Here is a 14776-nt window from a genome sequence, read left to right as displayed (position 1 = left end):
TTTTCTCTTCTATTTATACAGGAACAGCTGCAAGACTGCACAGACATTAATTGTGATAAAGCAGATCCTTCTGTTGTGTCAGCCGCTGGCATGAGGTTTTACTTTCCAGCACAGATCCAAACCACACCTGAAATTAACAGAAAATTCTGGAATTGAAGTACTGCAACATCAGTGGACTAAAAGGACCCAGTGTTTGCTCCAAACTGTTTAACATTTGGTACATAGCTTCTTAATACAAGCACAATCTATACTGCGTTTGATTCAACAAAGTGAAAAGTACTTGTATTGTATCCTAATTATTAACAACTGAGCTATTGCTTACTTCTACAACCCCTTTATAGTTTTTAAAAAAGTCAGCATATTCTTCAGTTCTGTATGACAGTTGTAAAACATTTTACAGAATTACAACTTGAAGCATAAAGCCCAGCAAAACCTTTAGTTTAAATTGGCTACATACATTCCAGATTTATTAAAACAGAAAAGAGGAAATTACTAAAGAGTGGCACATAGCCTGCACCACTCTTCTAAAATGAGAAAATTGAGAAAATTCTGCACTAATTAACAAAGTGGGCCCAAGCCCCTTCTGGAGGGGGTACACTGTTAACTCTGAATGCATCAACAGCTGGGCATATAGGCAGAGAAAGGAGTTTTCCCCACCTATATGAAGGCTCTGTCGATGTACCGTAGTGTGTTTACTGCACAGGCAGAGAGAGGCATGTGAGCTGTCTTGTAGGTTACCAGTAGACAGGCCACATCCTGTATAGCAGGGCCAATCTGTCAGGGACTTGCAACACTTTTTTATATTGCATATTAATATATTATAAAATCCATCTAAAACTATATTGAATAGTATTTTATATTAGGCATGGAAACCCTAAAACTGGTCTACCATTTTTTACCAATCGCGCCTGCTTTATTATAATGGCACAGGAAGATTTGTTAATTCCCTCCAAGGTGTGCCAGGTCTTATAACTGGTTTACAGCCTGAGAAGAAACCTTTGTTCCCTACCAGCCAGCTGCAGAGAAGAACCCTTGCTTTTGTGAGGGAGCAGCCGTCTCTCTGCAGAAGTCCATTTCATCCCTTGCTCAGTCAGAGCTAGAGCTCTCTAGTCAGCAAGGAGCATGAGCTTAAGGGTCCTTTCACACGGGGCGGATCAGTGCTGATCCGCCCGGTGGATATCCGCTTGCACAGGCAGAGGAAAGGTCCGTCTCTGCACACTGCGCAGGGACGGACCTGTCACAGCGCCGCTCTCCCCTATGGGAGATTGGGTGACGACGGACCGCAGTGTCCAATGACGGATGGAAAAATAGCTTTTTCCTCCGTCGCACTTTTTCGGATCGGAGCGTCTCGGATGTCAGCGGACATGTCACCGCTGAAATCCGACGCTCCATAGAGCTATATGGAGCATCCGTTCAGGTCCGCCTGAAAAACTGACAGGCGGAACCTGAATGGATCGTCCGTGTGAAAGGACCCTTACTAAATAAAAGTGGTTGCAAAGGTAGAAGGTTTTTTTCCCTTAATGCAGGGGTGTCCAACCAGCGGCCCCGGGGCCACATGCGACCTGTGGAGTCCTCTGATGTGACCCGTGACCTTTCGCTCTGGGATGGCGGGTTAAGTTTAGAACATGGGTTCCCGCCCCACCATCCCAAAGCATCAGTGTTGTGAATGAAGCTGGCGGCAGAGGAAGCAAGCGGCTGCAGAGCCGTATTTCTATCATTTCTGTATAGCGCTGGCTCCTGTGACAGGTGGAGTGATACCAAATGCACTCTTCCTGGAACAGCAGCAGCCAGCAATACCTAAACAGAAGAATGTTATTAAAGGTATTAAGTTAAAGGAAGAGTAGCTTCATAGAGTAGAGTGGGCTGTGCTCGTGTCTGTTCTGTATATGTAGAGTGGACACGGACCTGCCATCCACCCACTTTGCTTATTGTGGCCCATGACCGGTTACTAAGTCACTTAAATGGCCACGCTCTTCAAAAAGTTTGGCACCCCTGCCTTAATTAAAGTAAAAAAAAAAAACTTGTGTTCAGCTCCATCCTCCAGCCCCATGTTATTCTTATTGGAGCCCATTCTTTATCCAGCTCTGTGCTCAAGAGCAGCAGCCCCTTTACTCTCTCTCTGCACAGGACAACTTGCTAGCAGCAGAAGCCATTGTCTCCTGCTGCTGTCAATCAAATTCTGTGACAAAGGGACAAAGGAACGGGGTGGGGCCGAGCCGCACTGTCTGTGTCAATAGATGCAGACAGCGAGGCTTGGGATCGTGGCATCAAGCTCTCTTCCTATGGTTGCACACTAAGAAGAGGAGGAGGAGGCAGGAAGAAGCAAGAATTAAGATCTGAGGTGAAACTTTTGCATCATACTTCTGCAAAGAGATCACAGCTGCCACACAGAGAGCAAGGGTTTGTCTCTACAGCATACTGGAAGTGGACAGGCTTTTCTTCTCAGGCTGTGGCCATGGGTATCAGCAAAACCTTTTTCAGGATGGGGGGCATATTTTTAAGGTCACCTATGCTCCACCCCTCTTTGACAATGTCATGAAGGGGGGGGGGGGCTTAGTCATTATCATATAAAGAGCAGGCATGTGCCCATCATATGCAGCCTCACTGTGCCCATCAAATGCGCCCTGTACAGTATATAGGGTATACAGTATGTGTATATAGAGGGGTGGATGGTATTAGTATATACGGGAAGGAAGGTGGGTCAGTGGTGGCGCATGGGCGCCGCCACCCCTCACCTCCGCCGCCCTCCCTATTCATGTGCCGGGCCCCTTTCAGGATGCATCCCGATCCCACCCTGTTGTGTGGCATAGCTAATTAATTTTCACTATTTTCACACTAATGTTTCTCCCTGCCAATCAGCAGGAAGGTCAATGAGACCTGTCTCCCCAATGGCCAAAGCATTAGGCAATCATATTGGATGCCTAACGCTTTGGCGGAAGAGGAGACACGGCGGAGGAAGTCCGAGGAGCCAAGTGGACACAGGAGCCACATCCGCCGCTTCCTGCCACTACAGAAGAGGAGGAGGAAAGCCCTGCTACACGAGCGGTAAGTGCCGCCGTACCAGCCACGGGGGGGTTAGTGAAGTGACAGCCGGTGGACGCACCTGACTGCATATACTGGGCACAAGTGGTTGTATTTGACATGCACAAATGGCTGCATATGATGGGCACAAGTGGCTGCATTTGATTGGCACAAGTGGCTGCATTTGATTGGCACAAGTGGCTGCATATGATGGGGACAAGTGGCTGCATGTGATGGGGCACAAGTGGCGGCATGATGGGGCACAAGGGGCTGCATTTTATGGCCACAAGTGGCTTCATTTGATGGGCACAAGTGGCTGCATATGATGGGGCAAAGTGGCTGCATATGATGGGCACACGTGGCTGCATATGATGGGCACACGTGGCTGCATATGATGGGCACACGTGGCTGCATATGATGGGGGGGGTTCAGTATTTTTCAGTTTGTTTGCGCCCCCCCCAAACATTTTGAGCCCCAACTGCCACTGAGGTGGGTGTATATAGCTGTATACAGGGCAGATGATGTATATCTGCATTCGGTGATGGAGGAAGGTCTCTATATACAGGAAGGAAGGAAAGTGGGTATATACAGCTATATATACATCCACTTTCCTTCCTGTATATAGAGACCTTCCTCCATTATCACTGACTGCAGATATACATCATCTGTCCTGTATACAGCTATATGCACCCACTTTCCTTCCTGTATATAGATACCTTATTCCATCATCACTGACAGCTGCTATACATAATCTGTCATGTGTACAGCTATATATACACAGGACAGATGATGTATATCTGCAGTCAGTGATGATGGAGGAATATAGGAAGGAAGGTGGGTATATATAGCTGTATATAGAACAAAAGAAATGATATGATCTTTCTAGCAATAGCTGTTCCACTTCCAACTATCCATTGTATATTGTGTTCCTCCTAATGTAACAGCTGTTACTTGTGGTTCTTCACTGCTGAAAGGTATGCTACTTGACTTCAGGATTTCCTATGATGAGGCCTAGGCAGCGACAAGTCCTCCTTGCTTCCTCCTCCTGCAGTCCCCTGTAAGCGTTTCCACACCACTCCAGTCCACTTGAGAGGGTGGCAGTGGCCGGATCTATATCTGACAGTCTGCACTCTCCACAAGGACTGGAGGCTGGAGTTTAGCCATCGCATCGGATGATCATGGGTGGGGGAGGGATGGACGATCAGAGAGAAGCACTCAGCAGACTCAGCCAAAAAAATCTGTGGTGTCCCTTTTCTGATTCCAGGGGTGGGGCACTTGCCCCCCCCCCCCCCCCCGCACCTGTGGACGCCCATGGCTGTGGCTGCTTTCTAAAGAAACCAGCCATAAGACTTTTGTTTTGATGTTCCTGGACTGTATATACTTTATTTGAAATGAAAGTTCAATTGGACTTTAGGTTACTTACACAAGCAATAAATTAGCAACATTTCAAATACTATTTCAGTGCAGCAGTCATGTACACTTTTGCTGTATGCTCTGTATGAAAAAATTCTTTCCCCTTTCTCTTGCTCTCTCTATAAATAAATATATACAGTATATATATATATATATATATATATATATATATATATATATATATATATATATATATATATATATATACGCACACACACACACACATATTGCTTAATATTTATCATATGTTTATAATTATGGGAAGTGTTCAGCGTATACTGTCGATAAAAATAAAAGGAATGTGGAGCCTTACCCAAAGCCTAAGGGTCCTTAAAACTGATTTGGAGATGTTTTTATGCATGTTTTCACCCAAGAGTCACACTAAATTTACCCAGGATCCATGCACATTTTCAATTGAATCCTAATAGAAAATGTGTAACATTTGGGTGAAAGTTTTATGTGAATTTTGGGGAAAACATTTATAAATAGACCCTCTAGTGTTTTTGAATTTACCTTATTTACATGCACTGCTCTTAAGCAATTGTTTTTATTTTTTTAACTGATATATGTAATTAATAAGCATAGTTAAACTAATAAAAAAACTATTTGAAATATTCATGAGTAGTTAAAACAGCTATGGTGTTTATACTGTACATAAACGTAGTATGGTCTTAATTTTTCACTCATTGCAAAGAAAAAAAAGTGACAGCACACAGGGAAAATGTATTTAAGTTAAAGCGTTTGTATAGTCTATTTTTAATCTTGTACCTACAGGTAAGCCTTACCTGTAGGTAAAAAAAATACTTCCTAAACCTGTATGGTTTAGGAGATATTCCCCGTGCAGCATGCACACAGGGGATTCTCGGCTGAAGGTGCCAGCAGATGCCAGACCTTGCAGGAAAGATGTCTTCCGCGCACATGCACAGCAGTGCCAACATCGCGGCTCCAGCCACTCACAGTGCTGGAGCCGCGATACCTTGAAAGGAACGCTGAGGCAACATGTCATCTCCCTCGGCGTGGACCAGGTGAGTTACCGATGCCTCGTTCTAAGGTGAGTATTTCATAATGAGCTAGTATGCGGTGCATATGCCTTTTATGCCTTTTGCCTTAAAGGTGTATTAAAAAAAAAAGTGTCAGTGGGTATACAACCGCTTTAAGTCTGACTATATTAAATAGAATAAACGATCAGTGCTACACAGAGGGAAGAAATACACAACCCTGAAATAAGCATAAAAAACTAAAATGCAGTGCTAATAGTGAATTACAATAAATAGTCCATGTTGTAGACCATATAAAGTGCAATGCTTCTTCATTAGGCAAAAATAAATCTAATAATGACCATATGTTAAAACAACATAGTCCATAAAGATAGTCTATAAAAGTGCAGTGCTCTTTTAAATATGCAGAAATAGAAGAAATGCCCTATCACCAGACAAAGATGCTGCCTCAATCAAGACAACAGCCCACATGCTTTATGCTGTAAACTACAGATGTGATTCTACCTATGGATCCACTTCTGATGTCTAATGCTGTCACCTCCTCCAGATAATGTCATATCCAGCCAAAAAAGTTCCTCATACTATAGTATTTAGTGAACATTAAATAGGATAGTGAAGAGAATCACCTGATATGATAACAAACACTGTTAAATCCGTGCACCACTTTGCCTTCCCCACATGAAATGTAAACTCACCAAAAGTGAATACTCACCACAAGCAGTATGCAGCCCACTATGCTCAACAATGATGGGTGGATGGATCCAAACAAGGCATCCAATATCCTCTTAATCCAGGATTTTCACTCAGATAGTTTTAAGGGACACACAGCTGCTCACACCATCAAATGATATCAGTAAGCAAAAAAACCAAAGTGTCAGTGTAATGATTAATTACATCACTTCCGCTCCCTTTGCCATTTTCCAATAGACAACATGTAATTTCCGAGCCTAGTGCAATTTTCTAATGGACCACATATACATCATGATCGTGCGCCATTTTGTCATGGACCAAAGGCTAAAAATAGAGGGTGCCATACTCCTATAAATAAGCAGTCATAATTCCCATGTACAAACGATATACTGGAATATCGTTTGTCCATAGGAATTATCGCTGCTTATTTCTAGGAGTATGGCACCTTCTATTTTTAGCCTTCGATCCATGACAAAATGGTGCACAATCGTGATGTAAATGCTGTCAATGATGTCACAAGGGGGCAGGGTCTCAGGGTGATGTCACCTGATGGCCATGCCCCATAGCTACAGTATATAAGAACTGTCAAACCCCGGAGCTGACAGAATAGCGTGAGCCAACATCAGAGGAGGAGGGGTTTTTTTTTCAGGGCGTCTGCGGAGAAAGAAGACATCAGCAGAGGAAGCGGAGAAGGAAGACATCAGCGGAGGAAAACAGACAAATAAGACATCCGGCTTGACAGTGGAGCTACGACGGGGGAAATTCTTCATTTTTAATAAAGGATTTGTCAAAAGCCATCTCTTGTTTTTTTTTAAATGACGCTGCTTTTTTTTGGTGAATGGATAGGGGTACCATACTGCATACTCATTCACATGGGGAGGGGGGCTGCGATCCGGGGGCTTCCAGTTTCCGATAAGTCCCCTGCCCACAGACCCTAACAACTACTGGCCAGGGTTGTGGGGAAGAGGCCCTTGTCCCCATCAACATGGGGGCAAGGTGCTTTGGGGTGAGGGGGGGGCTGCCAGGTTGCATGCTCAGATAAGGGTCATATATGGTCTTTGGGGGGGGGGGGGGCCATACCAGTTTCTTTTTTTTATACATTTGACCTGAAGTTTCATCCCTTCCAGAGCCAAAGGAATTGTTTTGATTGGTCAAAGGAAATCCTCATCGCCTGCGGGAGCAGGGTTCTTTTTCTTTGCCAAAAAAGATAGTACCTTAAGACCCTGCATTCACTATGGAGGCTTAAATGCAACTTGGATCTCAGTGATGCATACAATTTGATACGGGAAGGTTATAAATGGAAAACCGCGTTTAACACTAGAGATGGGCATTATGAATACTTGGTTATGCCTTTTGGTTTGTGTTATGCCCCAGCTGTGTTCCAAAACTTTGTCCGCTAAATCTTCAGGGATCTGCTGTATCAATTTGTTGTCATCTATCTAGATGACCTTCTCATCTTTTTGGAAAATCTTTTGGATTGTACTGTAGTACAATCCTAGTACAGCGCCGTAAGCCCCATACACACTATCAGATTTTCTGCTGATTTTTTTCCTTCAGATTTACCAAAACCATATAATATGAGGTCAAACCTTAGGAGTTTCAAATTGTATGCAATCAGGCAGGCCCTTGCACTACATGGTTTTGGTAAATCTGAAGGAAAAAATCAGCAGAAAATCTGATAGTGTGTATGGGGCTTTAGAGAGAATAATCTGTATGCCAAGCTGGATAAATGTTCTTTTGAATGTTCTGAGGTCCTGTTTCTGGGAGGCTTTGTCTCTAGTTTGGGTCTTCGTATGGATCCTGGAAGGGTCTCAGTCATTACCAACTGGCCTCTTCCTGCCAGCCTCACGGCCACACAGCGCTTTCTTGGGTTCACAAATTATTATAGGCAGTTCATTTGGAATTACTCTTCCATTGCTCTGCCTATTATCGCCTTGACCAAGAAGGGCAGTGGCAGGACAAGGTATTCCAGTGCCCGGGGAGAAGATGCCAAAATGCAGAGCACAGGGGTCGGAGCTAGAAGAAGCATTTGCAGCACACAAAAACATATGTGATGGTTGCAGAGTGTACCAGTATTACCTGTTTACATTTGTGGTTGGTCATCACAATGATTACAAAGGACACAGCCCTTTAGATTGCTTTGATGACAGCTTGGTTCGTGGTCAATAATGAGTAACCTGGCTGCCCAGGGGTGATTTCTGAAGATTGTAAATGGTGCTCTAGAACTATGATCTGCGAGCTGAAATGCTGATCATTGTATTCTGACAGTGGAGGAGTCCTGCTGTCAGAGTACAATGGCACAGAAGGGGGATTCCTCCATCCAGGTGGTTTTGAGTGGATGCAGGAATCTGTTCAGCTTGCTGGGAAAAAAAATAGCATGTACTAGGGTGGCACTGATACCGGTATCGTTGCTGATACTAAGCATTTACAAAAGTACTTGTACTTGTGCAAATGCTCCAATATCTAAAACCAATACTTTCTGTGCAATTTGAGCTGAAGATGAATGGGATCAAATCGCACTGTATAGAATCACATGTGATTTGAACAAGAATGTGGTGCGATTCCTGTCTGAATCACATGCAGTTTCCCACACTGCTACGTATGAACCCAGGCTTGTCATAATGACTTTAGGAGTGGTGCGGGAAACCACATGTGATTCAGATAGGAATCTCACCACATTCCTGTTCAAATCACATGTGACTCTTTACCGTGCGATTTGAGCCCAGTCATTTTGTATGGGCTCAAACCGCACCACAAAGGTATTGGCAACTGGTATCAGTGAGTACTTGAGCTATTGTTGGTACAAAACAGGTATTGGTGCAATCCTAGTGTGGAACCAGCTTTAGACACTGTGTCAGGGTGTTTAATGAACTCAAAAGACAAAGCTCCTGGGCAAACAAATCTGCATAGGTGAGAGATAAATATAACAGGGAAAACATTTGTCACTGTTAGTACTTATGCACAAGAACACTATACTGTAGGTATAGTATACACTATACAATCTCTGATCAATTTTCTTTAGATTTACAAGTTTTTATAAAACTTTGTAATATATTGACAGCCGAAACAATTAATTTTAGTATCCAATCAAGCAGGCCTTTGTACTACATAGTTGGTGGTAGATCCAAAAGATATTGTACAATCAGATTCTATAATCTATGGTAAGCTGGATGCTTGGTAAAAGATGGATCGTTATTATTTATCAGTCAGCGTCTGATCAAAAAAGATTGAATGGATCCCCCAATCCACACAACTAAGGTGGATGAGGCAATCTGCTGAGACATCTATGTCGGTGCTGCAAATCTAATGCCGCGTACACACGGTCAAACTGTATGACGTACTTAGTCTGGCGGAAAAGTACGCCAGACTGTCCGTCGGACTTTCCGAACGGGCTACTTGCCCACACACACCACTTTTTGAGCGGACTAATACGGCGTACTAAGTCCGCCGTACTATCCGCCCTACTTTTGAAATGAACGGACTCGCCCACACACGCGGAGGAAAGTCCGCTCATTTCGAGCGGGTCTCCAGGTAGGCGTGGCCCGCGAAGGAGACGTCGCTGGCCCCGCCGCCTGGTATGGACTTAAAGGGGAACCCCAACGCCGAAAAAAATCGGCGTGGGCGTCCCCCCAAGTCCACAACAAACCCTTGTCCGAGCACGCTACCCGGCCGGCCAGGAAAGGGGGGCGAGCGAGCGCCCCCTCTCCTGAGCCGTACCAGGCCGCGAGCCCCCTTTAATAAGGGGGCCCCCGGATACCGGCCCCCCACCCTATGTGAATGAGTATGGGGTACAGTGTACCCCTACCCATTCACCTGTAAAATAAAAGTACAAAAAAAAACAACACACGAGATAAAATACTTTATTGCACAGCTCCGGGGGTCTTCCGTCTTCGGGGGTCTTCTCGCCGGACTCCTCCGCTATCTTCTTGTAGCTCTTTTGCTAGCGGAGGAGTCCGGCTTTCTTCCTCGCCGCCGGCCTTCTTCTCCTGGGGACAAGGTGCTTTGGGGTGGGGGGGCCGCGCGGCCCCCCCTTCCCCAAGGCACCCCCCCATGTTGAGGGCACCCGGCCTGGTATGGCTCAGGAGGGGGGGGCGCTCGCTCGCCCCCCTTTCCTGGCCAGCCGGGTAGTGTGCTCGGACAAGGGTCTGTTGTGGACTTGGGGGGGACCCCCACGCCGATTTTTTTCGGCGTTGGGGTTCCCCTTTAAGTCCATACCAGGCGGCGGGGCCAGCGACGTCTCCTTCGCGGGCCCCGCTTACCTGGAGACCCGCTCGAAATGAGCGGACTTTTCTCCGGGCGGGAAAAGTCCGCTCATTTCAAAAGTACGGCGGACTGGCATACACACGGCCGGATTGTCCGCCGAAATGCAAGTACGACGGACAGAATTTCGAAAAAAACGAAATTCTTAGTACGCCGGACTGCACGCTGAAAAAGTCCGCTGAAGCCCACACACGATCGGACTGTCCGCTGAAATGTGTTTCGGCGGACTAAGTACGCCATACAGTCCGCTCGTGTGTACGCGGCATTAGGAAACATTTCTGCTGGTTTTAGTGAAGTTGATCATTAAATTTATGTCTCTTTAGCAAGAATGACTACAGAAGGATTGAAACTTGTCCATTCCTTGCTGGACCAGTTACATTTCCATCCATCTATGGCCAGGTTTAGTAGCTCCTGATGTTTTCTTATGCCTGGGGAGCTCACTAAGCCTCCATGTATATGAATTCTTTAGGACCCATTCACATGTGGAGAAGACGTGTGTCCTGTGCAGAGCTCTCTAATCAGTACAGGGATGTACGGGCATTGTGTGCATATCACTGTGCCAGCGTCCCATTCACTTCTATTGGGACCCGCACCCAGGGCCAGATTAATAACATCATGGGCCTGGTACTGAGGATTTTGGTGGGCCTTTTATAAACAATAAATAAATAAAAATTCAAACTATTTTTTGTTATAACAAATTAAATGAAAGAGAGAGAGGGAGGATGAGAGAGAGAAAGAGAGAGAGAGAAAGGCAATGAAAGAGGTGTGAGGGGTAAGGGAGGGAGGATGAGAGAGAAAGGGGGGGATGAGAGAAAGAGGATGCACATAAGCATGTGTGGGAATGGCATCAACGCAGCCTGGCCAAGGCAAGTGACCGAAGGCACAGAACCCAGAAGGAAGACCGGGTGAAGATGGAAGTGCCCGGGCCCCGCTGGATTGATCACAGCACAGCACTGGAGGGCTCAGTCTGACAATTTAAGTGTGTCCTAATGTGCTAATATGCTGTGCATACTTGTACATTATGGCATAACCTACTCCAGGGCCTCTAAAAAGTAGTAATGTTAGAAAAGTTTACTACCGCTTTAATATCACAGGAGCCTCTCATGGGGCCCCCTACTGACACTGTGGCCCTTGGGCAGTGCCTAAATGCATAGTTGTCAACATTTAAAAAATATTTTCAGGGACGCTTTTTTTACAAGTGCTATATTTAGAGTAGCTGACATCCCCTATGTTCCTCTATACATCACAATAGTAATTACAAAATTAAATAAGTACTAATAATGGGGCAGAACAAATATGAGGACTGTGAGATTTCCTTTAGTTGAACTGACAAAAGTGTGCCCATTCTAGAGCTGGTGACATTGAGGATAGTAGGTATAATTTTAAAGAACAGTTTTTGTGGGTAAGAAGCATAGGGGAGGAGTATGGGTGGTATAAAAGTGGGAAGTATGTGCAGGTGAGGGAGAGGAATGTGGAGGATCTAACAGTGGGCACTATGTATATTAGAGGAGTGCAGAGGGTATGGCAGAAGGCACTATGTACAGGAGAGGAGTGTGAAGGGTATGACAGTGGACAGTATGCACAGCAGAGTGTAGAGGGTATGACATTGGGCACTATGTATAAGAGAAGAGTGTGGAGGGTATGACAATGAGCAATATGTACAGGAGTGTGTAGGGTATGACAGTGGGCACTATGTACAGGAGAGAAGTGTGGAGAGTAGGTGTCAGGGCTGGCTTAGCCCTTCCTCCTCTGGGCTGGCTGCTCAGCTGTCGGCTAATTGCCAGCTCTCTTCTCTTTCCACAGTTACCAGCTGTTCCCGATGATGCTCGTCTGACTATTTAAAGCCTTCCAGCTCACTCTTTCCTTTGCCTTCACGTTGGTCAGATCACAAGGAACCATCTCCTGCTGTTTGTTTCAAGACTGGCTTGCTGGCATCCCTCCTGGCTTCTTGTTCTGCTTGCAGTTGCTCTCCTTGGATCCCTGACATCTGGACTGGCTGATTACCCGATCTGGTTTATAAACTTTGGACTGGCTGACTGCCCGATCTGGCTACTGGTCTCTGGCTATGCTTGACCATGCTTTTTTTCTAATTACCTTTTTATTTTTATTAACCGGTTCCCGACCAGCACACGCCGATGTCGGCAGAATGGCACGGGCAGGCATATTGACGTACAGGTACGTCCAATCTTTAATACCGCCCTGCCATCGTGAGCGCGCCACCGGAGGCGCGCTCGTGTGCTGGTCAGGACCCCGTGAGTCTGGTCGCCGGTCCCGTGTACTCGATCGCCGTGGGCATACCCGCGATCGTCTCACGGGGCGGCTGAATGAGGAAATGCCGTTGTAAACAGCATTTCCCCATTCTGCCTAGCAACTAGTGACGCTGATCTCTGCTCCATGTGATTGGAGCAGAGATCAGTGTTCACTGAATTAAAGCCCAGCCCCCAACAGTTAGTAACACACCCCTAGGAACACTTAACCCCTACACTGCCACCCACTGGTTAACCCCTTCACTGCCAGTGTCATTTACACAGGAATCACTGCATTTATATAGCAGTGATTGCTGTATAAATGACAATGGCCCCAAAAATGTGTCAAAAATGTCTGATGTGTCCGTCATAATGTCGCAGTCACAATAAAAAATGCTGATCGCCACCATTACTAGTAAAGAAAAAATATTAATAAAAATGCCATAAAACTATTCCCTATTTTGTAAATGCTATAATTTTTGCGCAAACCAATCAATAATCGCTTATTGCGATTTTTTTTACCAAAAATATGTAGAAGAATATGTATTGGCTTATACTGAGGGAAAAAAATGTTTTTTTTATATATTTTTGGGGGATATTTATTATAACAAAAAGTAAAAAATAATGCGTTTTTTTCAAAATTGTGGCTCTATTTTTGTTTATAGCGCAAAAAATAAAAACCACAGGGGTGATCAAATACCACCAAAAGAAAGCTCTATTTGTGGAAAAAAAGGGACGTCAATTTTGTTTGGAAACCACGTTGCACGACTGTGCAATTGTCAGTTAAAGCGACGCAGTGCCGAATCGCAAAAAGTGGTCCGGTCTTTGACCAGCAAAATGGTCTGGGGCTGAAGTGGTTAATAAACAAGTGTGATTTGATTGTACTTCTGTCTCTGTCTGTTTCATGGTTTCTGACAGTACGCGAAGGCCATGAATTCAGAAGTTACAGTTAATCCACTTGTTGGTAATATTTTTTCCAGATTGGATGAGCAAGATCACCGCATGGATCAGTTTGGCTTGGCGTTACAAACGCTCCTGAATCGCACGGCTCACCTGGAATCTCCCACGGTGGCTTCTCCGGTGCAACCTGAGTCGCAGGTCGTCCCTGCTGCTGCGCCAGTCTCTGTGCAGGTACCCGCCTCGAGTATTACCTCTATAAGAGGCATGTCTGGTTCTGCTCTGCTTCCCCATCGATTTGGGGGCGATCCAGTTCAATGCAGATAGTTTCTCAATCAGGTTGAGATATACTTTGAAATGCTGCCCCAGGTGTTTCCCACGGACAGAAGCAAAGTAGGTTTCGTGATATCTTTTCTTTCTGAGAGAGCCTTGGCCTGGGCTAACCCTCTATGGGAGATGCCAAAACCTGTTGTCTTCAGTTACCCTCAGTTTGTGGCCTCCTTTAAAAGGGTTTTTGACGTTCCCGCATGCTCCGCTTCTGCTGCCAAGTGCCTCATGTCTATCAAACAGAGTACGAGAACTGTTGCCGACTATGCCATTAAATTCCGTACTCTGGCAGCAGAGGTTGCTTGGAACAATGAGGCCCTTGTAGCTACTTTTTCTCATGGTCTCTCAGATTCCATCAAGGATGAGATAGCAGCTCAAGATATACCCACTGAGCTGGATAGCTTGATCTCGTTTGCCATCCTCATTGACTCCAGACTCAGAGAAAGACTTTCTCTTAAGGAGCGCTTGTGGAAGCCTCCTGTACGTTTGCCTCTGAGCTTTGTAGTCCCACCCATGCCTCCCTCACCTCCCATGCCTCCTGGTACCGAGTTGGTCAGTGAAGATGAATCCATGCACCTGGACTTTACGCGTCTCTCTGCGGATGAGAGAGCCTTTAGGAGGAGGGAGAGATTGTGCCTTTATTGTGGCTAGGCAGGTCACTTTTTGAAGTCTTGTACTACCCGTCCAGGGAATGCCCGAACCTTGAGGTCCTGTCATGGACAGACCTTAGGTGGCCTTGTTTCGTCCCCAGTTATCCAGAAGGATAAGCCCCTGGTTTTGGCCACCCTTTCTTGGGCTGAGTCATCCATCGAGATACAGGCGCTAATCGACTCTGGGGCTGCAGGCCTGTTCATTGATGCTGTATTTGTTTCACAGCACTCGATTCCGCTGCAGCTGCGTGACACTCCACTTGCCATTGAAGCT

The 14776-nt window shown here is 45.6% G+C and overlaps 1 protein-coding gene across 4 annotated transcripts in view; it reads left to right on the top strand.

The window, feature by feature from the left end:
* PLEKHA6 (pleckstrin homology domain containing A6) overlaps positions 1–5050 on the top strand; it is a 1584742-nt gene extending 1579692 nt beyond the window's left edge. For 3 of the 4 annotated variants that reach the window (XM_077481247.1, XM_077481250.1, XM_077481244.1), the window contains one exon: positions 22–5050. The gene's annotated coding sequence lies outside the window, so the exon portion shown is untranslated. The remainder of the gene's footprint in view (positions 1–21) is intronic. The other variant, XR_013274469.1, reaches the window with a different exon arrangement.
* The last annotated feature ends 9726 nt before the right edge of the window (positions 5051–14776 follow it).

Source organism: Lithobates pipiens, unplaced genomic scaffold, assembly GCF_037356315.1.
Source record: "Lithobates pipiens isolate NorthernLeopardFrog02 unplaced genomic scaffold, aLitPip1_a1.2 Scaffold_16, whole genome shotgun sequence".
NCBI lineage: Eukaryota > Metazoa > Chordata > Amphibia > Anura > Ranidae > Lithobates > Lithobates pipiens.
The sequence above is the reverse complement of the archived record's forward strand: the minus strand, read 5'-3'. Positions and strand labels throughout refer to the sequence as shown.